The sequence below is a fragment of the Nannospalax galili genome, unplaced genomic scaffold (assembly GCF_000622305.1).
Source record: "Nannospalax galili isolate Female #2095 unplaced genomic scaffold, S.galili_v1.0 scaffold1009, whole genome shotgun sequence".
NCBI lineage: Eukaryota > Metazoa > Chordata > Mammalia > Rodentia > Spalacidae > Nannospalax > Nannospalax galili.
The window spans coordinates 866,341-877,183 of record NW_008360054.1 but is presented as its reverse complement, the minus strand read 5'-3'; the positions used below and the strand labels follow the sequence as shown (position 1 = coordinate 877,183).

At 36.8% G+C, this 10,843-nt stretch overlaps 1 pseudogene; it reads right to left on the bottom strand.

Annotated features, from left to right (window-relative positions):
• Positions 1 to 7,129: 7,129 nt before the first annotated feature.
• On the bottom strand, positions 7,130 to 10,823 carry LOC103726542 (annotated as a pseudogene).
• Between the last annotated feature and the right edge of the window lie 20 nt (positions 10,824 to 10,843).

Here is a 10,843-nt window from a genome sequence, read left to right as displayed (position 1 = left end):
TACATCAGATTGCCATAGTTACACCAGATTAGGAACAGATCAGTTAATAAAGAGGTTTTCAGTTAACATAAAGTTTCAGTTAGGATGGATAGGCTACTTGCAAGTTTCCCAGTATTGTATAAAAGTCAGAACAAAATGGAGTTAATTTTGCCATTTTATTAAAACAAATTGTGTTTGAAAGTGACATGTTCAATGTATCTAAGCTACATTACCATTATAAGTCTGTCTTATGAGACAGTCTGACTCTGAATTAGTTTTAAGGCCAAGAGTGGACCCAATCTCTGAGAATATGTTCCCTTAGATTTCTCTCAGAATAGTGCTCCAAAGCCAGCCTTCATTCTTTCTTTTATTGAAACAATATCTCTATCATAAAATGGGGAATTTTAAGAAAGGATGCACTGTTAACTTATGAGAAAATCTTACTCTCTGATCCCTACACCTAGAATATTACACATATAATTACAAGCAAACTTCTCATTTTCTCTCATTCTTTGCAAAGAGAAAAGAAACACTGCTTTTAGGTTCTTGGTATATAAGTGTGCATACATAAAATCATTTATACTATATTTTACACTACCTTGGGTGGAGGCCAAAGAGGTGGACCTGAGGGGTTAAGGTGACATGATCAGTGCACAAGAGGAGCACATAGCTTATTGAGTTTGTTTGCATTATAAATAGTAACAGCTTGTGAAAAGTGTAGGTAAAGCTCTTTATTCTAGATAATGTCCATATTGTATAAGTTTGCTACAGCATGACCTATATCTATAAAATTCTAAAGCAATGATCAAAAATCACTAGAAAAATTAAGAAAGCAAAATTTCACACACTCCAACAATTGTGTTTCTACACATATGTAGATAAAATACTAAAATGAAATTAAGCACACATTTTATCTATAAGTGTATAAAACTGAATGAAATATTTAGACTAACACAGAAACCAAAAACTGAAGACAAGTCAGTATGTCATGATCTGACAAATATACATGTAACCTCAAAATGGATAACATAGAAGAGAGTGGAATGTTCTTTCCTAGGGCCAGGGAGTGGAACAAGAGACAATAATCAGGACAGAGGAGAGTCAATGAGGAAAAGAGAGCAGTTGAATATTACAAATGATTTCTTGTGTTCTAAGTCAAGGAAGAAATTCTACAGTCAAAAAACCTAAAATTTCCAGTAGAGAGTATTTATTTATTCCTAAATGTAAAAAATGAGAAATACCTGAGATAATAAAACAAAGAATTACCCTGTTTTGATCAGTACACATGAATACATTCCACCATATACCCTAAGAACTCTATATGCTATTACAGAGGTACCTGCTCATCCATGGTCATTGCTGCTCTATTCACTATAACCAGAAAATTGGAAAAAACTAGATGACAATCAACTGGTGAATAGATAATGAAAACATGATACAATTACAAAATGGAATATTATTAAGTAAAGACAAATAAATTTCCCCTTAGTGAAAGTGAATGTTAAATTGGGGTTACAATTGGAGGGCAAGGTGGAGGTAGGAGTCAAGGGAATGTTAACTAACTCTAAAGGCTGTTTGAAAAATTCACATGGAAACCTACTATTCTAGAAGCTTCTTAAATATATATATATACATATACAACATAAAGGGAGTTTAAATGGAATGACCAAGGAAAAGGAGTTCAACAGCCCTAGCTGACACCACAACCTAACCTATCAAAAACTCAGTGCCAGGAACAGCCTCCCTGTTTTCAAGTCATTAAAAACATGAGGTTCCCATTGTCTCTCACACAATAGTGATGATTGCAATTTTTCTCTGTTACTCTCCAGAACTTCAAAGTGAGACCTTATTGCAGAAAACAATGCATATATGAATCACAGAAAAAGCATGGAGAAATCCAGCTAGTAATGACCTAGAAGATTCATGTCTATTGGATAGATTTCATGGTACTGGATTACCCAGCTATCAACCCATGGAGCTACAGTAGCCAATGACCTGACAGGATATGTTTACTTGTACATGAATGTTACATGAGTAACCAGCACACTTCCTATGAAAGAGTTCATATCTTGTACTATTATCAAGGCAAAGAACATGTGGCTAGACTGGTCACAGGCCATAGGGGAGAATCTATTATTATTCTAATAGACTGAAATTAAATGGACTCCTAATGATTCATTGCTATACTCAGAAATTAGTGACTCTCTCAACTTTGTCCCAAGGTTTTTCTTGCAGTAGATGGCAATTAACACAGTGAAGCCTCAATTGCTAACCATGCAGAGAATAAGAGAATATGTAGTACCTCAGCCTTAAATGATACATATATATCACAGCTCCTCCAAAGGCTCAGGGATTATTGATGAAGAGAGGTGGAAATATTGTAAGAACCATAGGTGGTAGATAAGTACAAGAAAATTACAGTATCTCACAACAGGGCAGATGTACATATGAACCCATAGCACTGGTGAGAACATGTGCAAGACACAAACCTGACAAAAACCCAGCATGGAGGTGGCAGGTGAGCAGGAGTCCTCATCCCTAGCTATGGATCTACTGGAAAATTACACTTTGTAGATAGGTTGGATCAATTTCTTTTAGAGTATGTTAGTTGGTAGGTTTAAAGGACTCCAAAGATGGACCCAGTCATTAGGGGATTTGGGGAACATACTCAATAGGCCTTTAACAAAAGAATAGTAATAGAGGACTTGAAACTGGCAGTGGGTTGTAGGTTAGAGGTAGAGATGGAAGAGGGGATCTGAACATGGTAAAAATATATCGTATAACATTTTCAAAGAATCAATTAAAACATTTTAAAAGACAAGCTAACTATGCAACATGCAAAGTAATACAACGGAACTGGAAACAATCATCCTGAGTGAGATAACCCAGAACAACAAACACAAATGTTGCATGGTCTCTCTCATTAGTGCATGCTACCTCCTTTGGAAAGTCCAAACGGATCAGGAAACTAGTTAGGGGCCGTGAAAGGGAGCAAAATGGGAGGTGAAATAGAATGCAGTGATATAAAGGGTCATTGGGGAATCATGGAATAGGAAAGAGTGGAGAATGGGAGGGCAGAGCAGACAAGGGAATATGGGGATAGAAATGGAAGAGAAAGAGCCTTTTTAAGTCATGGAAACCTACTTGGGTAGAAGTCTCTGAAGATATACACACATACAATATTAAAACAGTTTAAATGGAGGCAACATGTGAGGGGAGGCAACACTACCAGACACCATAAGTAGCAAACCAAAAGTTCAATGCCAGGAATTGAATCCATCTTTGGGAACTATTGATCAGGTATGGTCACATAGCTTCTGAGAGGACACTTTCTGGCTATTGCCATTGTTTTTTTAGTACCTAGAACTGGAAGGTAAGGCAATCCTTCTGAAGACTAGATATATGTGAGTCATAAAACAAACATGAAGAAATCAAGCCTGCATTGAAGTTTCTTCTCTACTTGGAAGCTTTCATAGTACTAGAAAGTGCTATTCATGCTACGAGAAGAGATATAATCTTCAACCTTACCCAGATTTGAACCCTGTGACCTACAATAAGCATGGTCCTGCCAAGATGTTTGCAATGGTATAATAGCAGCTTAAGTGTTACAGTAGTAACCACCCTCTTTCTACTTGGATTTAAGGCCTGCTTCACAAGAAGAACCCCAAACCTGTAACTGTTATCTGGGCCAAGAAGCTGTGACTAGACATGTCACAGGCAATAGGGTATAATCTAATACTATTATTTTGCTAAAGGAACACAGTACTAAATCAACTCCTAATGACTTATTTGAATACCAGGGATTGATGAATCTTTCAACTCTCACCAGAGAAGGTTCTTCTTGTGACAGATGGTGACTACCACAAAGAATCTCAGCTATCAACATTCAGAGAATAAAAGAATATGTAGTTTTCAGCCCTAAATGGTATACCTATATCATACCCTCTCCCAAGACTCAGGGAGCATTGCATAAGACTGGATGGGAAAACTGTAAAAGCTAGAGTGGGTCTAGGAATAAAAAGGAAACTCTATTTTCTGGACACAAAATGGCAGTTATACATTGGTGACAGCATGCATAAATCCCACAGAAACCCAAGAGAGAAAGAAAACAGAATTGGAGGAGAAGTGGACAAAACATCACAGTAGTATCTGAGGAGTTACTGGCAATTGGCAGCTGCTGGGTGAGGGTGTGTCAATTTTATTTAACAATGTTTTGCCACATAATTTTTATAGAGTTACAGTTGGCTTTTTAAATTTTTGATCTAACATTTTAGTATTTTCCACCACTGGGGAGCAGACATCTCTCAAGTCTCACCAGCAAGCTTCCTAATGCCATATAATTTAGTCACACTCCATAGAAAAGACCCACACCTAAAAGCATTTGAGGAACACAAATTAAACTTGATAAACATCTTAGGAAAACAATAATATAGGATGTGTTTTCTGGTGTATTAGTAGGATGGGCCTGTAAATTGTCTAGAGGGTCTGAATCTGAATAAAATACATTGTATGGAATTCCCAAAGACTGAATAAAAAATATTTAATATAAGAACTTTACCCCCAGAATGTACAAAATATAAAATGACTGCATTACTATCTAACAACCCTCTAAATTCCTTCCTCTATGAACATATATTAGTGTTGTCTCAGACCTCATCAAAACATTTCTTTGTGCAGTGAATGATGGTTAGGATAGAAACATATATCTGGTTGTGAAAACAATAAATATCTGTGGCATGTCAGCCACAAATGAGACCTCCAAACCACACTTCTCCTCAAGGATCAAGGACAATCACAAAATTCTACAGGGAAAGATTTTAAGACTTGTAAGTCAAAGAAGACAGGAGAAAAACAGTATTTTATGGACAAAACAGAACCAGTTCACCCATGAATTCATACCAGCTGCAATTTCCTGCCTAAAATTTGTCAGAGATCAAGCCAGTCATTATTCCGACACAAAAGAGTTAGGGCTCACAAGTCCCCTCCCATGCTGAGGAGCTGTTAACAGATGGTTTCTGTAAGTTAGAGTCCATTTATTTTTCATGTTGTAGATACTGGTGTGTTGAACATGCTCCAGTGGATGGCCCCACACTCCTGAGTATATGGGTAGAAAAAGTTGGACTTCTTAGTTTAAAAAAAAAGACACTTTGGAAATCATTTTTCTGGGAATGCCTCTTGCAACTTTAAGATCATTTAAAACTGTTTTCAAACTGTATAGTCAACTATATTTAAGTTTAAAGGCCTTTAAGAAAACAATGTAATCAATGTTACTCTGACTAGGAGTCCATATAATCAACTTTTACAAGTTAACCTGCGCAGATCTTTAATCATAAACCCTGTTCCCTTTTTCTCATTCAGGAATGTTCTATACCCAAGACACAAAATACGTGTATGTGTGATGCTATAATTAGACTTAATATCATTGCTGAAAGCAACAGGGATGCAAGTAACAAATTACTCACAACAAATTTTGGAAAACAGAGCTGGAGAGATGTCTCAGCAGTTAAGAACACTGGATGTTCTTGCAGAAGACCTAGGTTCTAATCCCAGTACCACATGGTAGCTGACAACCAACTGTAACTCCAGTTAAAAAGGTCTGACTCCCTCTTCTATCCTCTGCAGACACTGCACAACACATTTGAACTTATATACCTGCAGGCATAACTCTCATATACATAAAATAAAAATAAATATCACAGGGGAAACTATGAAAGAACCTTACCAGAAAGAACCCCTGCATCTTGAGTTGAACCTTCTTCAAGGTTGATCACTAATTAATATTTTAGTGACTGTGGAGAGTTTGGAATTTTGAAGATTGAGAGCCTTTTCACAAATTATTTTGGGATCTCTTTAGCACCCATAAATAGCCACTCCTTGCCCACCTCTGTTTCTGTATTAACATCTTATGACTAATAGAATGTATTAACAAAAGAAACAGTTCCCACCAAATAAAGCCTAAGAATGCCATCAGATAGCATCTGAGGCCTGTAGTTGAGATTGCTCTTTGGCTATACCTGACTTAGTGTTTCCACCACTGTATTTGAAAAGTGTCTTGAAATATGACTTTTATTTGTTCTGTTATTATAAAACTTAATGAAAAAGTTGCCAAGTTGGAAAATGAAATTGAGGGTAACCCAAATCTCGGTTCCCAGGCCATGGTCACTCACATTTGCATCCAGAAAAAACTATCTCTTATTTCCTTTGAAAAAAATCTAAAAATAAATAATTTTAGAAAGCAACATATGGGAAAATGTGGATAGTGTCTGCATGTCATTTAGTATGATCCATAGGTATCACAAAAACAAATATTTTCATAGTAAAATTCCCAGTAATGGATTCATTAAGACAAAATTCCTCCTCATTTTCTTATGACATACTTGATAAACTGTTCAATACAAAGAAAACCCTTTGTTTGGGCAGAAAAATCAGAACACTTCAGAACAGATTTTACTCACACTTGGTAAATAATTACAGAGGTTATATTTCCTTTAATGCAGCTCCACCACAGACACAGTGTTAGGAGGGAATGGGAGTGGAGGGAGGAACTGGGAGGGGACTGGGGGAGGATCTGACCAAAATGTATTATGCATCATTGTATAAAGTTTACAAAATTAATAACATACTTTTGTAAACTTACTGTGTATGTTGTTTTGAAATGTAAAGTATAAAATAATAGCACTTCGAAAACAGCTCTACAATGAAATTTTAAAGAAGTATACTTGGAATTATGTCATACATATGGAAAAAAATTTGACTTAACACCTTAACTTAGCAAAACTTTGAAATATATTATATTATAAAAATATAACTCAGAAAATAAAAGGCTATAAAGATCAAAGCAATGAAAGACTAAATGGAAAATATCTAAGTAAAGTTTAATATAGATTTTTCTTCAAACTTAAAATTCTCCTGGTGTCTACAAGTTGATAGTTCAAAACTTTTCAAGAATTGATAATATTCTTAAAAATGATTTTTGTTTTTCAGTCTTAGTGGATGGATATGTTAGTTTTATGTAAATACACCTTCCAAAAAAAAGATGGAACATAATGACAAATGGAATTTTAAAAATTATGTTATTCTACCATATATTAAGAAAAAGATGTAGCTTTCATTACAATATGACAATGTATTAATGGGTTGAGCCAAGACATCAGCTATTTCTAGAATGCCCTTTGTTCTTTAAGATATTAAAAGAATCCTTCTCTGGTTTTATTAAAATAATGTAGCACTTGGGGACAAAGATGCAGCATAAGTGCCCTGCACTGGAGGCCAAGATGGAAAAGACTTCCACAGCCGCCATGACTTTCTCCTTGGTGGTATGATAGACAGGAAGGAAGGTGATCCAGACACTACAGAACACCAGCATGTTGAAGGTCAGGAATTTTTCATCATTGAATCATTGAGTGTCAGGCAGATTTCTGGACATGAAAGCCACAGCGAAGCTCCCCATGGCCAGAACTACCAGGTATCCCAGGACACAGTATAATGGAATGACTGAATATTTATTGCATATAATGATAATGTGGCTAGGTCCAGATAGTACATCTGTGTCAAGAAAGGGAGGTGAACTTCCCAGCCAGACTACACAGAGAATAAGTTGGACAAAGAAGCAGAAGGGTATAATAATGTTAGTGGCTCCTGATACCAACAACCACTGCATTGTTCTTCCTGATTTCATAACCTTGAAGGCCAATATTACAGTAAGAGTCTTAGCCAAAACACTGGAAAGAGCCACCATCAATACCAGTGCAAATGTGGTTTGCTGGAGGGTGCAGGTGACTCTATTGGGATGGCCAATGAAAAACAAGGAACAGAGGAAACAGGAGAGGAAGGAAGTGAGCAACATGTAGCTGAGGGTGTAGTTATTGGCCTTCACAATGGCTGTGTCTTGGTACTTCAAAAAGAGTCCTAAAATCACAGCTGTGATGACAGAAAAGAACAAAGCTGTGCAAACTAGTGCCATCCCCAGAGAATCCTTGAAGGCCGAGAAGATCACTGACTTGCTCAGGCAGTGGTTTCTTTCACTATTTGGGAACTCTAGGATAGGGCACTCGATACATTGTTGTGCATCTGCAGAAGAAATAATCAGCCTCTCAGTTTCAAAAATTAATCATTTTATCAGCTTAAAAATATTGTGATCCTTGTTGCTCTTTTTGAGTACAAACTATCTATAAGGTTGATTACCTCTGTGAATTCCTGAACCAGAAAAATTACTTTCAATGCAAATATGGCATAAACCCTTGAAAGCAGGTCTTCAATTTTTGTTTGGTTTAGATAGACTTATTGTGTATATGAGTGGTACAGCAAGTGCTTGATTTATCCCCATGTCTGGCTTGCCAATGGCATATGCAAGGTAAGATATGGACTGTTAAGCCTTACAATATTTGCTTTGTTCCATCAGTATTAAATATTTCTTCTCCAATTGAAATGGAGAAAAACTTCCTTTTACCTGCTTGTTCAAATGTGAGAAATGTACTACACAGACTCATGTATAACATGCTTCCCCAGCCATAGGTGCTGTTTGGGCAGATTGTGTACTCTTTTAGTGGTGGAGGCTTACTGGAGCATTTTGGTGTTTGGGGGCAGTTGTTGAAGTTTAACAGCCTATTGCCATTTCTTCTTCATTCCCTGCAAATAGGTATAATTTGACTTCTTTTCCAAGTAGTGCCCTTTAATTTCCTTTTCAGTGGTTCAACCCCAGCATTAAAGCCTATTAAACACAACAATGACCAACACAGCAAACTACATTGGTGAAGTAGTGGCATTTTTATCTTGGGGGAAATGAACAGCTATTTAACTGAACTTAAAGCTTTCTCGTTGGAGGGAACTCATGTGTGGTACTACAAACAGCTAAATGTAACATGGCTGGAGATGTCATAGACGCACGATACTAGTTAAAACTCTACATCTGTCACATCCCCAGGAAAACATAACACCTTACCGCATCCTAAGTATGTATCCATAAATTTACAGATGAGTCAATCTCCCTCCCTTCATCAAAGAAGCTTCTTTTGCAACAGATAGAGGCTATTGCAGAGTTCCACAACTGATCAAATTCATAAAATAACTGTCTGCGTGATGCCCAGCCCTAACTGGCTTATGTACAATGAAACCTCCAAACCTAGAGTTCAGGGAACATAGTGGAACAGGAGATAGAATACTAATGCACACCTCATCTCTCAACTCACACCTGCGTAAGTTCCTCATGTGACAGAGAGTTTTGAACAGAGAAGACCACAACTTGCTGAAGTGTAGAAAATAAGAGACTGAAGAGTGCATGTTCCTGGAGATGTCACCTATATTAAGCCTAACCCAGCACTGGCTTGGGGATCATTTTGGAAAATGGGGCAGAAAGACTGTAAGAGCCAGGAGTGGTGGAGGACCACAAGGAAATAGAGTTTCTGCAGCAGTTGGAAAGTTGCTCATATGAACTTACAGCAAGGGTGACAACATGCATAAGACCCATGCAAGCTTCAACCAGTCAAAAACCGATCAGCACAGAACTGGGAAATGGTCAGGAATTCCCAACCTCAGCTGAGGAAATATTGACAGCTTATCACTGCTGGGGAAGTGAGAATTAATCTTCTTTAAGTGAGTGAGGTGATATACACTGGGCAGGCTCCAGTGGATGAACTCACACTGAAGGACATCTGGGGATACAATCTTGCCTTGTGACAGAGTGCATGAGATCTGGTGGTGATATATGGGGTTGTGTAGATGGTGAAGCATGTCTAAATATGTTTAAGATGTATTTTATTAAATGCACAAATTTCAATAAAATATATATTGAAAAATTTTTTCTTCCATTTTTGATATAAAGTGTTTATGTAATAAAATTATTCCACTAGATACTGAAGATTACAAAATACTTATGTTTTTGTTTATATTCTCTCTTTGCTTACCTATTCACGAATAAGAACAATTGTTCTAAGACCAATGAAGCCACAAGGAAGTTGGGAGACTACACACCGTATTTCACAGGGATCTTTCAGCCTAGAATGTAGTAAAATCTTATATGATGCTGCCTCAGTACAAGATGGTAAAGAAGGACAAACAATACAATTAGTGCCACAAGCAACCTTACAGGATGAACTTTGTAAATCAAGATTTATATATTATGGGATGCTATAGTGATCACTTTGTGATGAGAAGAATGAGTGAATGTGGACTTTGTGAGGAGTGGTGCACTATGAAACGATCACTTCTGTCCCAACTTTCTTCAAATTGAGAAGTGGTTTGAGGGAAGATATTATCATGGGGTGGTTCAGTATTTTCTACCTGTCTTATTGGAGATGTGTCTTTCTGGGAAAAAAAACGCAAGAAAAGCAGCAGGTAGGTCTTCCTTCCTGTGGAATCTTCCTGAACTCTGGAACACAGCTCTGGCTACACACAGATTGAGGAATCTTAAATGAAAAGAGAAAATGTTATGATTTCGTACATTACTTATAGATTTTTAATCTGTTAGTAAATTTAAAACTTTATGTATAAATTATGAAAAGTGTAGATATTTGGAGGTAAAGTGAAATGTGTAAATTTAGGGATATTTTCTTTATATTTTAGCATGAATGTATATCTCAAACAATATTCATGGTCAAAACTCTCTGCAAATACATTATTTTAGCTTTGCTATAACATATACTACATCAACACATTAGTCATTTAACTCTGCTATAGCAGACCAGAAGTTCATCTCTGACTATAAAATAACTATATACAGAAATGTGGTTAACCTTACCCCACTCCTTGCTACCCTCACATTCCTCAGCCTGAGATGGCTGACATTCTCCTCTCAGCTTCAGCTTAATGGGAAGATCATGTTTCCCACAAGAAAGGAGATTGGTCATCAATAGATCATCACTGTTTC